At 45.4% G+C, this 18374-nt stretch overlaps 1 long non-coding RNA gene across 1 annotated transcript; it reads right to left on the reverse strand.

The window, feature by feature from the left end:
- Positions 1-1727: 1727 nt before the first annotated feature.
- Positions 1728-11669, reverse strand: LOC144149315 (uncharacterized). Its single transcript, XR_013318264.1, has 3 exons — positions 11596-11669; positions 7394-7588; positions 1728-1863 (listed from the first exon to the last, which is right to left on the reverse strand). It is a non-coding gene; the product is annotated as an uncharacterized LOC144149315 (long non-coding RNA).
- Positions 11670-18374: the final 6705 nt, after the last annotated feature.

Consider the following 18374-nt stretch of genomic DNA (forward strand, 5'->3'; position numbering starts at 1 on the left):
ACCTAAGTGTAGGCGTTCCTTCCTAATAGCCATGAGGGTTGAAGGGCAAGTCGGTCTTTCTCTTGTTCAACTCTATGTTACGCTTTTATTTATCTTCCTTTCCATGAATAATAAAAACGATTGCACTAATCCGAAGGGATCCTCTTTTTGTTCGCTCTTGAAGGCCGCCGTACACCGGCGAATTTGTTTGAATTACGCCGACAATCGGGAATATTTATGTTCGAGCACGCGAAATTTTAGGTAGATAAACTGGGCTGTAGAATAAGATTTCAGTGACAAAGTTCCGGACAGCATGATCCCGTGATCGCCATCCTGAAAAGGCAAACAGCAGTGCCAAATAAGAGCAGGTTGTGGATTCTCAGAAACCGTGACCAACCACGAGCAGGAAATGATCTAGGCGTACCAAAGAGACGTAAGCCACAGCTGCATTCGCGAGACGAGTCAAACTGAAGGAAAAAGGCACTGATGGTGACGAAGAGCATGGGCCTTTCTGCTGCTATCGATAGTTTCCACCGTAGTATTCTACTGCTAATGACTCTTGCGATATATCTAACTCTTGCACGCGGCAATAACAAGCCCCGAAGCGAGCTCACCAGTCGGCTAGCAAAGCCCTCGCGGGAGCGGTCGGGATATGCTCGGAAAGTTTAAGATAAGATCAACAATAAGTCCCTCTAGGCCTTCGGCTTCAGATTCTTAGAAATATCAAAGTATTCACCTTATCTATTACACTGTAACGATCCAGTAAAGCGCTTTTGTAAATTAGAATACAAGAAATGCAACTACGGTGCTATATTGAACGTCAATGAAGGAATGTGTGCTTAAAAATTAGTTTTCTGTAGCCTTAACGTTTTGACACATCCACTGGATAGATATCGAATTCTTGTCCGTCCACTAATAGGCCAAGGAGAGCGCAATTGCACCAATTGCTTGTAAAATAAAACGCTGTTAATGCTCACTGCTGCATCTGCGGCACGATTCCACAGCTATTTGGGCCGTAATGAAAACAAGGCACCTTTATTCGCACCCTCGGCTCCTCGTATAATTCCTTCTTCTAGAGAAAGTTTTCGTATGGTTTTTTAGAATATTTGTTCAAACCCCTGACCCGGTTTTTGTTGTGAGAACATTATAAAACAGTTCTTAAACCTACGCAAAATACTCACTGAAAGCAGCTGCTTGCATGCTACCTTAGTTGCAATGTGCTTGTTTTAACAAATACCATTAATGGCACCCAACAGTTTGCCTTCAGAATGCATTAAATATTTTTTCACGAGATTGAATTTCTTTCAACGCGATGCGGAATATGTTTTTGGAGTACTGAACAATGATTGCGATTGATTGCTGTGCCTAAACTACGGTCATGAGCAGGTGTTCATTTCTTCTGCAATTTGGTAGAATGTCGAGAAGATATTTGTTTATTCGTCAGTTTCATTTTTATAAAAGTAATAAAACTTTGAATGAACTTGCCAAACCTGGCGAAAAAATAACTAAAATGAACACTGGCCTCATTTGAGCCTTTCGTAATTTGAAAAAAACTGGTACATTGTAATAATTTTGTTAAATATACAGCTTTCTGCAGTGATTCCTGCTGTTGCGATTACAACTCGCACTTGCTCTATATTGCATAAACAAAAGAGATCGCCCGAGGTGTGTAGTGCTTAGGAATCTTCATCGAACGAACAATAAAATTAAGCCGTGAAATATAAACAAAACAACAAATACCATGACATTCGTGCATCAGCTGCTTTAATATTCACTCAGATGTTTTCTCATATCCGAATTCTACTATTCCAGAATCTTTTACGTTTGACATATCGATAACATAGGGTTGACGGGGGTGTTTGTTTGTGCTTCCGGTATGTTTTCCTGTAAACAGAAGAATGAAAGAAAATCACATGCTTATATGGCTCACAACAGGCAAGGAAAAGGTGCCTCTCTTGAAATACCATACGATTGAAAGATTATGTTGCGATGTACTTTTGGTTGATATTGTTTTGATCATGATTTCCATCTAATCTCAGTGAAAAAAATTATTCCTTTGAGGAGCACGTTTTAATTTAAGGGAAACGCTGGCGGAGGTATGGCTTAACCAATCGTGGGGTGTAATGTTTCACTTCACTACAAAGTATTTTTAATATTGCAAAAAGCTTTCCGGCTCATAAATATCAAGGTATTATTCTTAACTACAGATAAGTAAATTTACCGCTAACAGCAATATATGCCAGCTGTGCTCTTGAATGCCCAGTAAAGTTGTGTAGTATGTATGCTAGTAATGACCTCTTTCACTGCAGCGTTTATTTAAAAAATGGTGTACCTAATCATTTGCACTACACGTTCTAGTAACAGATATATGTTGTCACTTTTTGCAGCGTAATTAGCCGTTCTGGAAAAAAACCTGGAGTGTTGCAATAAAGTGAGAGTTTTGGGTGGACTGATGTGACTACTTTTTGAAAAGGTATATTTAAAATTGGAATTTAATGTCACGAGACAAAGAGTGCAAGTATACAGCACGCAAAAACTTCGGGAACGTGTAAATGGTTCTAATGACATGCAGTTCAGCTTGTGCTCGGTTCCTGCTTAGGAACGGGAAGGGGTGTAGTTAGAATGGTATAACATTCGCTCCGACGACACACCCTACCCTTTGCCTTGTAACCGCAATCTTTAATTTTGGTACTCCATCTAAACACCGTATAGCGCAGTAGGCAAGACACAGGACGAAGGGGACACGGACGAGCGCTAAAAAAAAAAAAAAGTCCCTGCGATTTTGCAGCCGCCCCATTCCATAGGGGCGATTTCCCGTGCAAGCCGGGTGAACTTCCCAAGCGTTGTAGTCCCACACAAGGGCAGAGCGCCAGGCCGGGGAGTCGCTTGTACCTATTTTACCGGTAGGTGCCCGGCGCCACCAAGGAACACGAATTCACATGGTGCCTTCCACAGCCACGATGGACGCTCAACTCGCAACCGCCTGTGGCAGGACAAGCCGCCAGACTCTTTCACCCCCGGCAATGGCGCAACGCGGCATGATGGCCGGGGGCCCCGCCAGATGGACAAGGGTCAGGGGCCCCTCGATAGGGTAAAGGCAGCTTTCCAGACGTGGATTCCCCTTTCAAGGGTCCGCACTCGACCAGGGACGCCTGTACCCATTAAAGAAACCGGTGGGTGTCCGGCGGCACCAGGATTCGAACCCAGTACCTTCCGCATACGAGGCGAGTGCTGTACCTCTGAGCCACCGCTGCGGTAAGGCAGCGTAGCATATACACAAGAATTGTATAGTACCAAAATAAACGAAAGCTGCGATAATTTATTGTGAAAAAGAGGTTGTGTTTATGTCAGCACATGCGTTGTCGCATCAGGAACGGCGGAAACATTATCGGCGCAAGAGTGCAGTTACATTCTCCTGAGTGCAGAGGAACATTGTTGCGCACCCAGAAATTGCTATTTTCTCCACACCTTATCTCTGTCGTCATTTGTACGCCAAAAATTGTACCAAATGACTTTAATAAGAAGAGTTGTTTAAGGTGTGAAGATGTGCTTGCTTCGAATAATGACAGCAGTTTTAGAAGGAGGCAGTTCGCCTATTCCTGCAGCTTGCCAAAAAGTACACTGAATGTGAATTTTGGGTGTGGCCCACAGCACCCAAGTTAGGGAACCCACACCTGCAAATATACCACGAACCGAATGTACCTACCATGAAATGATTCGTCTCATATTTCTTTTTGGACTACCAGACGCCTACCTAAAGTCCTTGTTCGTTTGGAATTACATGACAGGTGAAACAGTGCCTCACATCGAACGGGAACGACCCATACTCGTAAGCGGCGTCTAGTCGGATGTGCTTATAATAACTATCGGGGACCTAAAACGCATAACAAGAAAATAGGACTCAGTATCAGCAATAAACTAAGCCAACTAAAAAACATTGTACAGGTGTTTCAGTAAGAGGGTACGTGCTTCTATTGTGTGAGGTACAGAGAGCGTTCTTATAATACACTGAGTTGGAATAAGGAATAACCCTCCCTGAATGGCATGGTTTTGCAGGCTGAGACAGGCTCAGGGCCGGAAACATCAACGCTACCAAACCCAGACCATTAAAAAACATGCAATCTCCAGACTGGCCTAGTGCGCCACAAGTAACCTTAGGCCTTATGATGGCCAACGGCCAGGCTAAGAGGAAAACGTCAAACGTGCAGCATTGCCACTCGGCCTGTGAAACACTGTCGAAGACGTAATGCAAAGCTATCTTGCACATTGCAGGCGAAACAGCCTAAAACTACTTTCATAGCAGCATTCAATAAAGTTCGAGGGAAAGATGTCTCCCTTGAAATAAAAACAATGACCTTGAACCAAGGTGAATAATAAAGCACGCAGAATGCTTGCGAAGAAACTAAAATTTAATATCGTCAATTCGTGTTAGGTCGCAGTATTGATAGGGACGTTTTCCAGAAGTACTCACCGATTCCTCAGGTTGCGGCACAAAAATAACATTTTAAACAAGATAAAAATAACGTTACTGGAATTTTTATAATGCCCTTGCGGAGGTATCGTCCCATTTGCTGCATTCAGCTAAAACTAGTGGGCAAGTTTTCACACCTTCAATATTTTTTCAGGCACGCACGAAGAGGACAAAGTTGTTTAACTTTATCTGAGAAACATCTTCACCCTTCGTCACCATAGAAAATCCGCTTATACCTAGCGAAAACCGTCTTGTGAAAGCAGCACAAAAGACCAAAAAATGGAAGGGCCAAGCACTAAAGGAGGCAGATGCGAGCGGAAACAAGGCACGAAGGAAATGAAATTTGGAATTCCCATACGCAAAAACAGCCACAACAATGTGGTTGCAACCTAGTGGGGTAATCACCAAAAAACCACTGTGGGAGCATATCACGCCTTTGTGCGAGAAACGAAGCCACGAGAATAGGAAAGATTTCAATCTTCCTCTCCACGTTCAAGCACTGCCGCCACAAAAGGTGAGCACGCCCACGCCTCGGGATGTACAGAAGTCGTTAGGGCGAACTTTCTGGCCCGATAAGTATAATGGTGCCACTGCGATGTGCGGAATCGTCAACGTCCCGCCGATAAGGTGGCACTAGGAGAATAGCCGGCCCGCGAAGCCGAGCACGAGAGACAGCGTGCAGGAGGTTACAATGTGCAGCAAGATAAGTTATTTAAAAGCCTGTAGAAATCTATTGATACTCTCGTAGTCTTTGCAGAACACAATGGCTGATGTATTGTGTTCATTTTCTAGCAGGCTACATCACGATCGCGCACCTATAAAATTGCACAGTTAAAACATCCAGGAGCTAGAAGGCACGATCAGCACTCGTCCATCTTTGGTAAAAGAAAATCGGGTGGTGGTTGGCCGCTGAAATACACTGTTACTAGGAAAAGCAAAGTTAGTCCCGTGTAAACATACGGGAGCGTAGGGCCGCGAAATAAAATTGGAATTAAAATGGAAATATTTTTGTGAATACCTAAAATGGTGATCGCTGTTACGAGAAAACGCCATGACAGTTTAAAAAGTATCACGTTCATTCTGGGGCATCAAATGTCGGTGGCTATGTCGTTCCAGCGGGCTATCCACACATATTCGTAGCATTGGAAGCCGACAAGAGCACCGCCGGCGGCCGAAACAAAAATCCAAAAACACGTGATTGGAACATGGACACCACAGTCTTGCAAAAGTGGCATTGTGGGGAAGCTATTGGTGCAGGCAATTAGTTTACATATATGTTATTCAACTTTTACTCACAGGGTCCCAGTAGCACATTCACGAACTTAGAAACGAGAACGGAACTCTCTTGAGCGTTGGTAAGCGCGGAGCGGGGAGAAATATTTGTTCACCAAAACGAAGAAGAGCCTACACAATGCGCTAGCAACCGAGCCTCTCCGGTATTTCTCCGTAAACGCATAGAACGACCCAAAAAAGACGCCAACAGAATACAGAAGTGAAACAGTGTCACAAATATACCAAACAATTTTCCTCCAATGCACACAAGAATACCCAATAGTCATTTCAATATATAGCACTAAACACTCACGAACGTTTGCGAAAGAAACTAACGTTAGGGCAAACAAGCGACATGGTGTGGTTTTGTTCAGTTAAAATAGTATGAAATACTATAGATGCAACAACTTATGGCTTTGAAGACACGATGACCGGTAGCCCGGACACCAAAATGAGGATCAGCCAGACGCCTTCGTTGAAATAACGTGCGCACATTTGTCAAGCAATAGGAAGACGGATGAAATTGGAGGTCAAAGACTGGAGGACGGCACATAAATACAGCATCTACAGAGAACACAAAAAACAGGTAAACACAGCAACACGACTCACTCCACAAAGACAACATCTGATAACTGTCAGTGGTTATTGGCGACTGAGAGTATTGGCTTTCCTGGAAGCGTTGAAGGGCTTGGTAGCAAAAGCTCAAGAATAGAAGTTTGAGATAAGATGATGCTCTGGGAAGCAGATTATTCTTTACGCAAGAACCACACAGCAATGAAATTTGGGCAATTCTTCTGCACAAGGCTTGGTACTGAGATCACGACTAGCTCCGGCGCAATGATGTTCGCACCACGTCATCGTGACGTCTTGCCCGGGCTTGTGACTGCACGAATCCTGAACCCAAACTAATCGCTTCGCGTAATTCGGAGTGGAAGAGCCTTCAATATCTCTCAAGCTGATCTCTAATCCGCTGTTCTCTAAGGCGCGTGCAAATAGCTTGATCCCCATCTTTATATTTGGCACTTTTTAAATTTCACAGCATTTTTACAGCGGTCCTTTCCTTAAGACAATATTCCAATGAATGTGCAACTAAATTTAAAGCTTCCGCAACCTCATTAGGAGCTACCTATTGCAGGCAAAATAGAAACAAAGAGCGGCAAAGTATTTTAATGTATTCCAAAAAAAGAGCATTGCATAAGTCAAATTTTTGTATAATCGCACGCCTTCCGTTAGAGTAAAAATAGCGAACAGAATTGTATAAATAAATGCCGTTGCAACCGGAAAACGCAATTCCATAATGAACCAAAAGTTCACAAAATATCTACTACAAATATTTTGTTCACCCTGGTGAATTAATGCCTACCTTTGGTGCGTTACGCAAGAACTCGCGAAGGCATTGGGATTATTAGTGCACGACTACTTATTGGACACGTTTCTTTGTGTCCCCTTTAGAAGTAGTGGCCTGCCGTTCAATGGTTAGTTTTGTTTACGGGTATTACAAACACTTCACGGAGGGGTTTCTTATTCATACAGTTTTCAATCAACACGCTGCAAAAGTACTCAGGTTGCATTCTTAACAGTAACGTGAATAGTTTGGTATTTCTGAAATTTGAAACGGGGCATCTGTTTTTCTTTTGGTCAGGGTGGTGCAAAAAAATAATTCAAAATCACCTTCGCACGTCTCTTGACATAACTTCAACTCTTCAAAGTTATTATTATTTCCATCGCAGCCGCCATAAAAGAACTCTTCGCATTTCGATGTGTTTCTATTATAGAAGAAAGATTGTATACGAGCCCGACAAGGGCCATCATCGGGATCAAGAAGGCATTCTGGGGGAATTGGGTGTCTTGGTTCAATAGGTGAAACTGTGGAAAAATGATCACAATTAGTTAGACGATAACCAGAAAAAGTGTTCAATATTTACGCCAACTTCTACAACACGAGTGCAAGAATTTGGCGACTTCGCGCTAAACTTGTCTGGCCTTGTTTCCCGAAACTTACGTTTTTGAAATCAGCTGTGTTCTAATGCGCGACTACTAAGGTCGTTTTGGTGTATAGACAATTTGCTGCAGGTGATGCTGCATTCACAAATTCGCCTAAAAGAGTAGTAATAAAAATATAAAAAAAAACTTCCTGCTTGTAGAACATTATCAGCAATGTATAAAAAACAGCCAGTGTTAAAACAAACAGCCCCGTGCCTTTAAGGGAGGGCGCATTGAGAACAGAGTTTATAGTACCTTAAATACGACAAACAAATATTCCACGTGGTGTTTGCAATGCCTTAAGACCTTCAACATTGCCAGACCCTGGTATGCACGCAGGGAAACCTGCAGCCGCTGGTTCTTACGGTACATTATATATGGCTCTACAAAAAAGCTATTCATATGTCTACAGTGTTCAAGAGCGTTCTCGTGACTTTATCCCAAGACTGGACGTGATGACAGCATTCAGAAAGTCAAAATACAAAGTGTTACCTGTGGAGTATTAGAACGTGTACCCAGTGGCGCCACAAAATTTTCTCCCAGCGTTTGCCGACGAAAGTGAGATTCCGCGCCTGGCCTAAGTCGCTGCCACCCTGCCCCTAAAAAAAATATTTGTTGACTGCTACTGCTTCCTTTCCGTGAGGCCTATATTATAGATGAGCGCAATTCTTCCACACGCCGCATTCGAAATCTAATCAATTTATTCAGTTGCGAGAGTCTTTATAAAATTGGACTCTCATTTGGCTCAAAAACACACCCGGATCACAAAGGAGTTCGTTTTAACCATAGCGGTGTGCACTCGAAGTTTTACTAAGATTCTATAACTTTATTTGGCTTCATTTCTCTTTCATCCATACTGGCGTGCTGGAAACCGAAGAAACTGACTACCACCAGCTTGGTTAAGAGTCATCTCATTAAGGCTCTTAAGGAACGAGCTAGACAGCTGTGACAGTATATGCTCGATGTCGGCCAATCCTGTGGCGTGCGTCCTGTTTGCGACGGCCGTTCACTACCCCGTACCAATGGACCGATGGCGACATTTCCGCCTTTTTTCTGTTGCGTTTTCACGCGAATGTCATTTTCACAAATCTGTGCCTTTTTATTACACACAAGTCTTGTTAGGTATCACGCCGTCGATTGCTCGTCTATGAGAAGGTTCCATACGATGAGTTAAACTCAGTGATTGTTTAAAGCATACCAGCTGGAAAGTCTGTAGAACTTACCAGATTGGAAGTCAGTAAAGCAAAGCTCATTGAGCTGCTTGCCGACACAGTAAGTCACTAGCACACTGCAAAGGCTGAGCTTGCGTCGCCTTTAAAGGCATTAAATGAGTACAATGCCGCCTGAATTCGAGATATTTTACCCGTTTACCCTAAAACATAAGACAGCCCTTCTCAACCTGACAAACAGGTCAAGCCTACCAAAAGATCGGCAATGGAACGTTTCACCATTTCATCTGCAAAAGTTGCGGCACAGTGGGTGCAATAAACAATTCTCGGATCACCACCAATTTCTGCGAATTCTTTGTCGCAACTCATAAAAACCCTATCGTGCGAAGCAAACGCCACAAAGTGTCCAGCGACCTAGGGATACGGAAGTCGTTCCGAGTAAGCTTACTCTTCCAAACAGGTGTGAGATAGAGACTATGACTCCAGCTTTGTTTCCTGCCAATTACTCAAACACAGTTTCACAATTATGAGCCCTATTAGGTCCTTATCAGGGAACAACTAACGAATAGAAATCTCAGGTCGGTCCAGTCTAAATCTCACTCCACTTTTTATACCCTTTCTTGATCGAGTATATTCCACACACGGCGAGGGCGCCTAATTTTCCGCAATGCGTCTTTCGGCACAAAACACCTAAGAAATTCTAATGTGTTATTTTTTTTGAAATTTGGGCCATGTCGCTGAGGAGTGTCATAAAGATTGGCTGCACGCGTCCGTGAACCACGGTTCTTCAGACCTTTGCGCGATGAATCCTTCCGGTATTTGGAACCTGGCTAGCCGGCTCAACCTTTTCGCCCTGCCCACAAATTTCGTCGCTTGGTTTAACAAGCTCCCCATCCGTATGGTCGGAGCAATGCCCAAGCGCTACAGTATCGGTAGGCTCTACATGCTCCCCTCCAGTAAAGTGAATAACAACGCTCCCTGACGTGCTGCTGTGTTTCGAACACATCATGATATCGCTCTCTAGATACATTTATTGGAATTTGAATTCATCTGCGCATCTGCATATACATGCAATATTAGTTCGCACCCATGTTATTCTCTTTCAAAGAATGTTAGCGGCTGCTGTGAACACGTTTGAGCAGCTAATAAAGGTGCGGCGTCCTTTACGATTGGTTAGTGTGCGGCTGGTGATTTTAATTAGTTGCAATGACGCAAAGTGCCGTGGAAGCCTGATCCATTGTGTCAAATGTCTGAATAAACCAACGTTATGAATATTTCTAGTCAGTTTGCTAGCGGTCTTACCATGCCGCGCATATAAAACACCTGCCCATGTATCAACCATGCCCCTTTACCCCTGTTTTCCAGTGTTAGTGTAAGTAACAAAAAAACGAAAAATATGAACACAACGCCATTGCAACTGCACCAGTTGACTCTGAATGGAAATGAACAAAAAGTAACGCCTCCTAAAAAGGCTCTCGGAAAACTGGAAAATACGTACTAAATTAAGTATAGCACAAAGTTTACACGCCGTCAAACCTGACTGCATACGCAGCGGAGCAGTTGAAACCTAATAGCTTTTAATGATTCAGAACGACCCAGGGCGTTGCTAAACAATGCATGAAAGTTTCCCTCAAGGAATACGCTTTAAAAACCTGCATAGTCACGTAGTTTCCTTGCAGGAAAAACACCACCATTGAACAACGGGGTGCCCCTGCGTCCCGAAACAAGGCGCACGGCGCCAGCTACATTGCTCACAAGAGATTGCTTACACTAAAAAAACCTAGTATTTTGACAGTACCGGCTCGACCAATGCAAACCCCAAAACAATGCAAACCCCAAAAAACAAATCGAACCATGATCGATTGAAAACGCCAAACTTACAAGGTAACACGGGGTTTCGCGTGAAATACGTGGCCGTATTATTCAAACTGGGGCCCTGTACTAACGTTCGTTTATGATATAGAGGTTTTAAACATCATCTAGGGACAAAAGCAAGAGAAAGCTCACTGTAGGGAAACGGCAGTATTCCTACGCCCATGCAACACTTCGGGTGCATTAAAAGTGAAACTTTTTCTGAAATGTCTACACTCCACTATTGCGGAGGTGCTTTTAGATTTACTCGGCTAGTAAGCGTGGGAAGTGTAGTTTTAATTAACTCTTCCGTAATCCTGCCATTATTTTACACCTTTGCTGTTTCAAAAACTACCAGAATCTTGTTCAATCCCGGATAGAAAAACCGTTTAAAGCCGCTTTGAAAATCCTCTTGGTTTTCCCCACTAATAATTGAGGGCACATCTTTCTTATAAGTTCGTGTAATATATGACAACGTGCGTGTGCGTTTAACTTTTGTAGGCTCCTAAATAAAAAACGAACCGATGATTAGTTGGGATTTATGTCCGTATTTACGCGTCTCTTACAGATGCTTTCATGTTTTAAAAGTTGACCTTAAACCTACCAACAAAACTTTCTTCTCCTGGTCTGACAGTTATGAAGTTGCCTAAAACTAACTAAAAGCAAGATAACTTAAAATGGAGCACGGGGGATTCATTAAGGGTATTTAAAATGACATTGTTTGCATAAGAAGCAGAGAAAGAAGTCGAACGCAAACGATACTGTTAGTGTCACGAACAGCATTACAGGATCATAAAATCATATCTACTAAAAAACAACGGCGAAATATCGCTGCGAAAATATTCCAGCACACAACAAGTGACAACATACCCGAAAAAACAAAAAGCAGAGCCACTACGGTGAAATGCATTTCCAGTTGAAAATGCAGCGATGTTTGTTTCCGTGAGTGCAGCTTTCGAGCGCCCACTCTGCTTATAAGGATTCAATCTGACTTTGACGTCACATTTTGTTGTGTATATGCTTCTCCGTTTTAATAGCAATAAATCTCGTGTTATTTCTATGGTATTTCGTGGTTTAAAACCGGCGGCCTTTAAGAAAGAAATTTTTTGCGGTCGGGCTCTTAGGCTGAATAATTACCACTGAAAATTAAATGAAGTAGCAAAATATTCTTACTGGCAGTATTTAGAATTCTTGGTAGTCCACTGTTGGTGCTTGTGGGAGGAAGGAATTTTTTTTCTGAAAGAGCGAATAACCTCGCTATAGAAGCGAGAATGTTAGTGATCTCCTTCTCTGGGTTCAAAAGAAAGCATACGAATACTCTTGTCATTCCTTTTATGTGACCGCGCCGAAGTAGTCTTTATTCACCTACAGCCTGGCTTGGGTATTTATTTTGTGGAAAAGAAAATTTCGGCCTAAAGCTATTGAACTGTTTAAGCTGGTTTCTATGAAGGAAATAATGTTATTCTATATTTGACATAGTAAATGATGGTCTTTCGGAATAAGTTACGCCGGATGGGTAGGTCATTCAGGCGGAAATATTATAATTGTTGCTTTCTCAATTTTGTTCCACAAGATGCTTATCCTTGCAGCTCGTTTCAGAAAGATGCACGGATACGTTTTTAAAAAGCAGTTTTCTCAATTCTCCTTAACTGCTCTTTTAGACTTACGCAGCCCTCCATGTTTTCTCCTGGCGTCTTGCCCTTGATTATTGGCGTACGATAAATGTATTATAAAACTGCAGATTTCGAGAAGTCAGGAACGGTCTCAACGTGCTGGCCTAATTCAAACATTTTTTTTTGTCTCGGAGGGCAAACGTATATCCCGATAACTGTACAATGGTGTGCCAAACATATTGTCCGTGGTGCGTGTTAACAACAACCGCACTGCTCTCCCTTCCCTAAAGTTTGATGCTTGACCACAAGTTATTCCCGTTCGCACAATGGTTGCGAGGGCGCAACCATTGGGAAAGTGTAATCTTTTGCCCAATCCTCGCAATCGCCCGCGTCCTCACCTGGCCTCTCTACTTCCCCATCCGAGGCAACTGAATTCAGAGCAATGGTTGCGCCTCATCTCTCGCACATGCATAAAATGAACCTTTATGCGCTACTGCTGCCCCTCAGCACATTTTTTTTACGATAGCATGCCCGTCGGCATAAATACTATGTTACAAGTGTAAAGTAACTCCCGATTTTCGAAGGAACGCAAGGAGGGAGCGATAGTGGGGTCCCCATATTCACCGGTGGGCTGCCAGGGTGGAGACCTGTGCCTCTAAGGTGTCGTGTTATGGCCACTGTAAATGAAGGGCACATCCACAGCAAATATTATGTGCCCGCATCTTCGGCAGGAGTCATACAAAAGGGGCACTTCTGTGCGAACGGGGAGTTGTAGCGTGATGGCCACTCCCGGGTAAAAGCGGGAGAGAGGGCTAAACCAACATGAAGCCTTCGCAGGAAGACCTCCTTCCAGCAAGCAAGTCTGCTAGGGAGGTACGTTCCGCACGGTGGAATTAGAGCTCGTGTGGCATCACGATGATCATCTTTTCTTTGGAGAAAGTGCCCTGGGGTGTTTAGTGTCAGTAAAGCCAATGGTCGCTGAAGAAATGCATTATGGCTTGCACCATCCGCCGCAACGGGAGCGAGAAGCGTATTTTGCAAGACCCACGACAGCCGCAGAGGGCAGGGGTACGTATCTTGTATGTGATGAATGACCCTCGAGATAGCGGAGTTGGTATTTACTCGACGTAAATCACGTATCGCCGCAGTAGAGTCGCTAAAAATTTGTAAAGTAGTACCTCCAGGGGCTTGATTAAGGCAAGAGTTAGTGCTTGCTGCTGAGCACGAGGTCGCGGGTTCGATTACCGGCCGCGGCGGCGGCTTTTCTGATGGAGGCGAAAAGCAAAAACGCCCGTGTGTACGAGATTTCGGCGCACGAAGAAGATCCCCAGGTGGTCAAAATTAATCCGGAGCCCTCCACTACGGCGCGCCTCATCGCCTGCGTTGCGTCGGTGCGTTAAACCCCACAATCAATAAATCGAGTTAGTGCTCGCAAGCCGTCTTGGATGGCCGCGAGCTCGGCCAGCAGAGACTGCAGGGTGTGGTGTGTTTCGTGGAAGCACGTTCGACAGGACTCTAGGTGGGAAGAAAGTTGTGGTGTTGGGGTCAACACGTGGTCCTTGGCCCCAGCGTCCAAAAATGCCTGCAACACCTAGGGTTGACACTCAGCCGCCAGTTCTGGCGCGACCTTCAAGAGCGTGTCAGAGCGTCTGTTCTGTCGATTCCGCAGTCGTGTTAGTCGCCTGTTGTCGGTCACCTGGTGGTATAGCCAGGGTGGGCAGGTAACGACGCATGCTAGACATGTAGGTTGTGAACGACCTAGGTAGTCTCATAACGCTGCTGCCTCAGCAATATTGATGAATTTATGCATGTGGGCGGACCGACGCTGATGAACAACGTCATCCAACGTATAAACTTGAGCTTCAGCCTCAAGAGAAAAGATCGGTGTTATCCTAAGGAGGCAGGTGATTGCACGCATTGCTGCTGTGTTAATTGTCTCAAGTCGAGCCCACTCCGCCTGGATCAGGTATTCTAATTGGGCCTGTTAAAAAAGACAAGACTGAGTACAGACCGCACCCAAAGACCGACCATTTTGGAAGAGGAGCCACCATACTTCTGTGAGATGCCTCGGATTAGGTGAAGCACCTAACCCGCTTTTTGGAGAGAGAGAGAGAGAGAGAGAGAGAGGAAAGAGAGAGGGGGGAGAGAGAGAGAATGGTGTAATGATACTGACGAGGTTTCGGTAGCAAAAATCCTGCCATGCTTCATCAGGAGAAAAATGAAACGATTGAGAGAATAAACAAGAAAACAAAAATAACAGAAAGAAAGAAAAAATACAAAGAGAAAAAATAAAAAAAATAAAAAAAGCTTGTGAGAATAGCAGCCGCAAGCAAGTTCAGTAATTCGGTATCACTGGAAATGTTGAAGTATACTCGAGGAAATGTTCGCTTCAAGTTGAACAGAGTTCTGAGACCACGGAGTAGCCAAACAGGAACGTGGCACATTCAGCGTTACCGTAGCAGCCATGCTGAACCCACACACACACACACGCAAAATGTTCACTTCGACATTCCACAGAGGTTAAGAGTTTAAAGATAAGAAACGCGGTTCTACATCACACGTATCACCGATGTTCACTGCTGTTAATTAGTGTTGACTTGATGTGAATGGTGGAGGAAGCTGGGAAAGGAATTCGTCACACGTGAGGCCTTTTTGGCGCATGACCAGGGGCCAGGCACATCATGCAATGTAAGATGTTATGTGTGTAGGTTCAACAAATTCTCTGGCAGTGAAAGTCTAGGTGAGAGTCCGCTTTTTGGCGAGCGGAACGTAGCCACATAGGCGCTGACCCAGACGCATAAATTTTTAATCCCACCACGCGAAGTGCGCTGCAGTGTGTACAGGTCGGTCACGGAATTAAAACGCGATTGGAGACAGCTCCAGTAGGCGATGGCCCCATGCACTGGCCAGAGGCAGAATAGCTGTCTTTTCGGCTGAAAGCTTTATTTTAGCATAATCACGCAATTTTTTCATGTCACACAAGGCTTGTTGGAGGCATGCGGTTTGCCGAGTCAGGTGTGAGTGTATAGTCTTCACGGTGATGTCGTCCGCGTAGATCAGAAAGTGCATGTCAGAGATACAGCCGAGATACGAGGCAAGCAGTAACATTATTAAAAGAGAAGGCCGACACTACCAATCCCTGAGGCATTCCGTGGACAGGCGTAAAGTGACCGTAATTTGTCCAACCAATGCGAACCAAAAAGGATCTTTTTTGTGAGGAAGTTGGGGAGGAAAAACCAAACTTTGTTTGGAGAAGAAGGTCTTGGAGAACTTTCTAGATGGCTCGGTGGGTAACGTTGTTACATGTTTTTGTATGTCCATGACAAGCACTGTGCGCACTTTGTGCGATCGACCGCCAAGTAACACCATTGACGAGAAGTGGTCGAGCCCATCCTACGTACCCAGACGGAGCCTAAACCCAATCTGCGCCAGGTGATACCACAGGAAAGTGTCCATCCACGATTGAAGCTGGCTTGCAAGGATGCGCTCCAACAGTTTGCATAGGGTGCACGTAAAGGCTATTGGACGCAAATTAGGGAGCTGATCGGGTGGCTTACTAGGCTTCGGCCGGGGCGATAACAGCGAGGAGCCAAGATTCTGGCATGTGAACAGAGATCCACACCCCGTTAATAGTGCCAAGGAGATTGCTGAGCGCTGGATCGTCGAGGTTCTTACAAACCTCGTACGTAAGGCCATCTGGCCCTGGGGCAGCCCAATGTTTGGCGTGATCAATCCCTGCACGAAACCCGGCTATTGTGAAAGGCGATTGAACGGCACACACGCCTACAACAGGAGGGGAGGAACCAACGTGATTCGGCAGTGGAAACAGGCACGGGTTGCTGGCTGGAAGAATGTCAAAGGCAGGGAACAGGTTGCGGGTAAGATCGGCGGCAAATAAGGCAGGATCCTTGTCCAATGCCAGACGTGCACTGTCTGCCGCATCTGGAGTGCGGCCTGCACTTCCAATCGCAAGAACGTTGCGCCAGATTGGTGATGTAGTCGCCGACGGGCCGAACGATTAACACCAGCTCAGCCATCGATGCCTTGACAGTCGCTTCTCATGACGCCTGGCAGCCGCAGACAGACGTTGTAGTTGTATTTGGTTCTCCACAGACGAGGGATCTCGGGGGGCAGCCAGTTAAGCTTTTTGGCGCTGGGCCCATATCTGTAAGATTCGATGGTCAGGCTTTGGCCGGGATTCCTCTACCCACGTGACCTCACAGGCGCTTAGCAGGGCTTCTGAACGAGAGTGATGGGATCCGGACTTGGCTCCATGTGCATTTCCCAGTTTGTACAGTGCAACGCCGTCGTAAGCGACGCGTCAGGCTAGGGACCATGCCAAGCCTGATTGGATGATGATCATTGCCCCAGCAATCATCCTCTTGGGTTCAGGAGACCGTGTCATTACCAAGCCACTAGGTTAATTGGGCCGAGTAGAGTGGCATCCGGTGATGAGTACATCGGCACGTACGACACGAGATATCCTTAAGGACGGTTAAGTGCGCATCGCCGAAGTATTCAAGTAGCACCCACCCGCTTGCATTTGTGGAAGCATAACCACCGTCGTAATGAGGGACATCAAAGTCCCCGGTCACAAGTATTAGACAAGAATCGTGGAAATGCCATAGAGGCGTTGACCAGCCTAATCGTTGATGAGGCGCATGTCCGCTACGTGGACGTACATAACATGGCACCAAGAGTATTGCGGACGTGGGCACTTGTAGTTTCACCGCCACCACTTCTTGCCCCTTCGTACAACACTCCTCTAGGGGGATATGAGTCTGCAGATAAGCCGTCAGCAAGTAGCTGGAGGCTTTGCCTGGAGCAGATCCATTGGAGCCACAACGCCGATGATGTATGGATGGAGTAGCTTAAGCCGTAAAATTTGGGAGGTGAAGTAGAGAGTTTGTCTCTTGTAGGGAAGCCCAAGCTTGCAGTTTGTTTAGGCGAACACGTTCCAGAAGCTCCCCAATCTTTGCAGTGTGTCCGCGACAGTTTCATTGCGCTATATATTGTGTCGCAGGCATAGTGAATAGAGGATTAACTTAGTTTGGCTGCTAACACGTGCACAAAGTTCTGCAGCTGCTGCCCCACAAACTGCAGAAGCTCAAGATGTATGAAAGCAGAAGGGACAGGCTTTGGTGGGGTCATGCTTGAAGGGGCGAAACATGGCTGACTCGACCAGTCTTGTTTCGGTGGAGGCTGAGGGGGCTGTCTAGAAATGAAGCGGGCACGGCACTGTGTGAGCTTAATCACCGCAGTATGCAGCAATTCCAACTGCGATTCTATATCTTGTAGCTCTTTCGTAACCGGAGACGATTGTACAGTTCGACTGTGTTGTTTTTGCCAGCGGTGGGAGCCACTGAGCACATCCCGGGACGATGGTTGGTAGTAATCCCAAGGCTCCCCAGCGTCTTTTTCCAGAACGTTTTCGCTTTCCGACACCAATCAGCCCAAACGGCTGGACCTAGAAATATTGTTGGGCTTATACTGGCGTGGGAACGCGCGTTGTTCAGCGCGTGTAGCTGCTCACTTAGCAGGGCCACTTGAATTCGTAATGCACATCCGTGCATCCGTGCGACAAAGGCGACACTTCATCCGTGCGACACAGGCCGCCTCAAAACTTGACTTGCGGCGAGACGGAGCACGACTCTGATGCCATAGAAGCCGGTGGTTCCGAGGCGGTTGTCCTTGGTGGTACTGTGACAGGGAATAGGCACGACTTGCTCAAATCACCCTGACGGAAGCATTGATAGCAATGCACTACTGAGGACATATTTGGACGCGGGCGAACAACGCAGCCATTGTAGAAAAGCCAAACCGGTGGCTCTGACGGGTCTCGAAAAGATACGAAACACGTGCGGCCGGCTGCCATGTAGTGGACAAGAAGAATCTGGTGCGTGGAGCACCGGATACTCGCTTGAGGTATAGAGTATTCTCCCCAGGGTCTACTCCCAAAACAGCATAGCGTCACGTGTCAGTGCCGTACAGCGGGTACCCTATTATAAGTAGCTGTTTTTCAGCCGAGAGAAGAAT

This window comes from Haemaphysalis longicornis, unplaced genomic scaffold (assembly GCF_048455015.1).
Source record: "Haemaphysalis longicornis isolate Haplotype H1 unplaced genomic scaffold, Haemaphysalis longicornis Haplotype H1 scaffold_8, whole genome shotgun sequence".
Taxonomy (NCBI): Eukaryota; Metazoa; Arthropoda; class Arachnida; order Ixodida; family Ixodidae; genus Haemaphysalis; species Haemaphysalis longicornis.